Source organism: Triturus cristatus, unplaced genomic scaffold (genome assembly GCF_964204655.1).
Source record: "Triturus cristatus unplaced genomic scaffold, aTriCri1.1 SCAFFOLD_344, whole genome shotgun sequence".
NCBI classification, from domain to species: domain Eukaryota; kingdom Metazoa; phylum Chordata; class Amphibia; order Caudata; family Salamandridae; genus Triturus; species Triturus cristatus.
This window is the reverse complement of record NW_028188227.1, coordinates 252,614-257,915: the sequence shown is the minus strand read 5'-3', so window position 1 is coordinate 257,915 and position 5,302 is coordinate 252,614. Positions and strand designations below refer to the sequence as shown.

The following is a 5,302-nucleotide window of genomic DNA, read 5'->3' as shown; positions in this document are numbered from 1 at the left end:
TTCCACAGCGCCCCATCCACCTTCTACATTCAGGGTTCAGGATCCTGGCTCCCCGGTACCGGATCCGCCCGGGAAGCGGCACCACTGGAGCGGGAGCGCCTCCGGGACCTAGATCACCTGTTGCGTTTCTGGTGCAGCCCCTGAGGGCCCCGCCTCGCCGTCCCGCTCGATAACGAATCAGACCCACCACCCGGCGGGGAATGAGGCCTCACCCGCACCGTCTCGTCTGTCCATCGAAACACTTCCTCTGGGGTGTCAAAGAAATGGGTGCGGGAGCGGAACACCACCCGGAGACGCGCCGGATACAGCAGGGCATATGGAAGTTTGAGTTCCCGCAGGCGGGCCTTTGCCGCGGTGAATGATTGGCGCTACTGCTGTACCAGCCTCGTGTAGTCTGGAAATATCAGGATGCGAGCATTGTTGTAGTGCAGGGAGTCCTTTGCCCTAGCGTGTTTCAGGATAGCGTCCCGGTCCAGGTAGTTCAAGAACTTGGCTATGATAGGCCGCGGATGAGCCCCCACCGGTGGCCTCTGCACTAGCGCTCTGTGGGCCCTCTCCACCACAAAGCAGCGGGACATGGCCTCAGGGGGAAGCCAGCTCTCAAGCCACTGTGTCAAGAAGCGTTCAGTACTGCCCGCCTCGCTGCCCTCGGGAAAGCCAACAAAGCGGAGGTTGTTGCGCCGTGCCCGTCCTTCCGCATCTTCCACGCGAAGTGCAAGCCCCTTCTGAACAGTTTCCAGTTTAGCGACCCTCTGCTTCAATGTAGTAACGTCGTCTTCCACCCCGGAGATCCGGGATTCAGCCTCCGTGATGCGGGTCACCGCCGAGCGCAAATCTTGCCTTAACAGCATAACGTCTGCCCCAACCGCCCCTATCTTTGCGTCCAGCATATCCCTGGACTGGGTGATGGCCGCCAGGAGGGCTGCATTGTCCGGGACGGCCCCAGCCGAGCCCCCGGATGCCCCCGCTCCCGGGCCCGTGAATTTGTCTATGGGGCCCTGCTTGCCCGAAGCACTCCCTCCTTTATCTCTCGTCATGGCGGCGCTCGCGGCCCCACGCCGCCCCAGGATGAGTCAGATTGGGCTCAGGCACGGATACCACGCGCTCCCGCAGCCCGACTGCGCTGCCGAAAGGGAGCCGCACCGTAGGTCCGTCCGCTCCCCCCTATCCTACCGCTCTCTGAGGGCTCCTCCACTCCGGCAGCCCCCCACCACAATATGGCTACGGAGCCACTACCAGCACTCAGCCTCCGCAATCCCAGCGGGGGGGCTTGCCAACAGTTCCGCCACGTGGCACATACGCATCGCTGGGGCCCAGCCGAGGACCCCACCACTCCCTTTCGGCAAGAAAGAGGACCCTCGTTGACGGGAAATCCACAGGCCCCACGGGCCTCTCAATGCGCCTTCTAGGCCGCCCCCGCCAGGGCCACGCAGGGGTCCAGAGCCACCGATTTCCTGTATGTCCCAGTGCTACCGAGGGGGGGGGGGGAAACCGATCTCTGCCCCCGCGGCCCGTCTTGGCCGCCGATCCCCTATCCGGTCGCCGGAAGGCCCAGGCTGTCTCCAAAACTGCGGGCGAGACCCCGCGGTCCACCCGACCGTCGACGGGGTGGGCACACCAGCCCCCACTCGACCCCGAATCGCGGAAGAGAGCAACCACCCCTCCCCCGCGGGCCGATTGCACCGCCGACCCCCCCACTGCTGAGTGTTCCGAGGGGGGGGGGAAGATAGACAGGGGGGGCCCCAACACCTCAAGGTGCAACACAGCAGGGCCCAAAATCGCTCGCGCGGCGTCCCACCCCCGCGGGCCGATTGCTCCGCCGGTCCCCCACACAAGATGCCCGCTAAGGGGGGGGGGAAAGCGCCGCCTCAACCCTGGGCCCGCAGGTCGAGACAACCAGCGCCCGCAGAGCCTGCCGCCCATGCCGTCTCAGGGCCCAGATCCAGCTCCCCGCCCGCTCCTTACCCGCGCGGCCCGAGCTGACCGCCGAGACCTCGCCAACGTCTGTGCCCCCGGGCTGCTGCTGTGTCATAGGGCCATCCCTGGCGCTCGCCCGGACCTCCGCTGGTAACTGAGCTACTCCGCCGCGTCGTGCGGCGATGGGCCGGCGCCGGCCACCTCCACGACAGTCCCCGGCTCCTCGCCTTCCTGCCAGGCCGCTCCCGGGCACCGCGCCCCCAGCTCCGTCCAGGCGCCGCGAACCCCCGGAGGATCCTCGGGGCAAACTGCGGGACGCTACGGCCAAATATCATCCGCTGCTGAGGGACACTGCATGCGGGGGAAGAAGGATAATTGCAGGATTATCGGTGGGCTGGACGGAGCTCACTCAGCACACGTCCGGCATGTCTGGCTGCCAAGCCACGCCCCTAATCTGTCAATTGTTATTAGTCATTTACTTTTTAAATGCTTGATTTTTAGTGATAAATGCAAAGATCTAGAAACAACGGTGCCACTTCTGCTTTGGCTTCCAAGATCAATGTGTATGTGTCTAGATCTATGTGTGTGGTTCTGTATGTGTGTGCGTGTGGCTGTGTGTGTATGTGGCTCTGTGTATAAATGTGTGGCTCTGTGTGTGTGTGACTTTGTGTGTGGGGCTCTGTGTAAGTGTGGGGGGCTGTGTGTGTGTGTGTGTGGGAGGCTCTATGTGTGTGCCTCTGTGTGTGTTGCTCTGTGTGGGTGGCTTTTTTGTAGGTGGCTCTATGCGTGGGTGGCTCTGTGTGTGGGTGGCTCTATTTTTGTGTGGGTTGCTCTATGTGAATAGCTCTGTGTAGGTGGCTCTGTGTGTGTGGGTGGCTCTGTGTGTGTGGGTGGCTTTGTGTGTGTGGCTCTGTGTGTAGGTGCAAATGCAATAGGTCTCGCATTTGAGAGAGATTAAGCTATTGACATTGTAAATAACAATGGTGTTTCTTTAAATGTTTTAAAAATAAAACCATAAACAAAAATAATGTCATGAGCAGTGCCAATAGCTTTAACTTTAACAATGCCGAGACCATTGCATTGTAAATGCTTGTTTCAAATTGTCATTCTTTCCAAACTGGTGTAGGTATTCCAAACAGATAACACTGTACCTTTTGATAATTGTTGTCCACTCTATTTTCCAATTTTTAAATGTACTGGTCCAAGTTGTCCAGATGTAAATCGATGATCAAATACTGTAATTATTACCTTTACGTATATGCGTGCTATAATTCGCCCTTGCTTTCTATTGTGATTTCAATCCCGTGCCTCTCTCCTTAGGTACTTGATTGAACCATTTTGTGGTTATCATTACACATCTTTAATTTAAACATGGACAATACGGTTGGATATCCAATGTGGTGTTTGTTTACTGCATTTTTTCGAAATATTTTTTTCAAAATATAGCTTTATTGAATATGCTGACATGCCAATCGGAAGTATATGTATTCTATGCACTGATCGGGTGTCCCTTTTCCTTTTCTCTTTAAACTTTGGCCGATTTCTTCTTGCCTTGGTAATTGTCCCTTTCTGTCCTTTCCCCTATCACATGTTCCTTCGAGACACTCGGTCCCCGCTTTTGTGCTCTAGTCCTTTAATTAGGTTTCTGGCCATCACGGTTATGTGACCGGCCCTAGCCGTCAGGACCTGATTCCTTTGTCCTTTCTTCATTTTTGCATCATTCCCGCTCCTCCCCCGTATTTGGATTCAGTCCCCCTGGGGCATTTTGTTCCTGTTTTTTCCACGTTCTAGTTTTTCCATGGAGACTCTTCCTCGGAACTATTTCCTGATCCTGAAACACTTGGATTTCCGCCATACTGCGGATTTCTACCCAGTCGCTTGGATTACTGCCAGTGCGCATATCTGTTACGTTGTAATTAACGAAACTTGATCTCCACTCCGTGTTCCTGCTTCATTTTCTGGTAGGTGCCATTAGAAATTGGTCTGTCGGACAGTCCCGTTGTTTTAAAATAATTTTTCGTCATAATCCCCGTTCTTTTTCCCATCCTGCAGGTCACTTCCTCCACTTGCGTGTACCCTCATCCCTTCTTCTCTTTTCCCTCTTCTTGAAGCTGGACTACGTGTTGGTAAGTCCCCATTCTCTCAGTTTTTCTCCGCCCTTGCCCTCTTTTCCTTTCATCCCGAATTTTGGCCCTGACGTTGTCCAATTGTTTCTCCTTAGGAGTTTGTCCCTGAAATTAGACCTACCTGTGGAAATCGTTATTCTCTGAACCCCATTTATTGATATCAGGTACCCTACACACCCCCCCCCCCCTTTTTATTTAACTTCTTCCCTCCTTTCTTTCTTTACACTATTATCTTGGGTGTATTGTATTGATTTTCTTCCTATCTCCTTATATCTATAGAGCACTTTTAAAGAGTTATGTAACCATCGTCCTGATGATGACCTTGAGTGATAGAGGTTGAAACGTCGTCGACCCTACAACGCAATTTATGGCTTGTTTAATGGTCAACTTCGAAATGGAGAAATCATGTCTATGAATGCATAATAATTTTGTTGACTTACACTATTGTATTGACTGTTTTGCGCCGCTGGTCGTTGTTTTTTCACCACAGTTGTCACTGCGCCGTTTATTCACCCTACACTTTCAGTGCACTTTGGTTGATATGGTTACTGCAATTTAATTTGTATTTATGTGCTCCTATGTGTGGAATAACATCCTTTCATTCTCCTTGGTCTCCCTTGTCCTTCCTTGTGCTATAGGATTGATTACTTATTGAACAGTCCCTTTATTTGAATTACCTGTTGAGACATTGTTTATTGTTGCCATATATTACCCGGTCTCAATTGGTTATACGGGTGTACTCCTGTTTTTGTTTGACTTGACAATCCTGAAGGCAGAGTGCTTGGTTTTATGTGAGAGGGTGCCCAAGCATGAGCTGAGCCCCTCTGCAGCATTCGGAAATACTTCCTTATGGCTGTTCTGTGATACAGCCATACCATACACTCTTAAGTGCATTATAACCTCATGGTAAATGCTAACTTTGGAATGGCTGCATCAAAACATGTTGTGTTTGGTGTCAAACGCTTTGGAATACTACCCCCCGCCAGTCCTGGTGGCAGGGGTAGCATTCCACCCTTCTAGAGTGAGAGACATGTTCATCCCCTAAACTTAGTATAAGTATAGGAATCCAGTCCCTAGGACTTTAGATTACCCTGGACGAAACTCTGAAACACATATCCTGGACCTTCGACTTTCTATTTCGACTAGAAGACGGAAGAAATCTCCCTTGGGGTCAAGGAGGGACTTCCCTGGTTGGCAGGCACCAAAGAAGCAACTGACCAGTCTGCAATTCTGAAGCTCCCACCGGACACCAAAGGATC

At 53.0% G+C, this 5,302-nt stretch overlaps 1 long non-coding RNA gene across 1 annotated transcript; it reads left to right on the top strand.

Moving 5' to 3' along the window:
- Positions 1 to 3,644: 3,644 nt before the first annotated feature.
- On the top strand, positions 3,645 to 4,649 carry LOC146769251 (uncharacterized). The gene is made up of 4 exons (XR_014976350.1): positions 3,645 to 3,878; positions 3,970 to 4,043; positions 4,139 to 4,207; positions 4,323 to 4,649. It is a non-coding gene; the product is annotated as an uncharacterized LOC146769251 (long non-coding RNA).
- Positions 4,650 to 5,302: the final 653 nt, after the last annotated feature.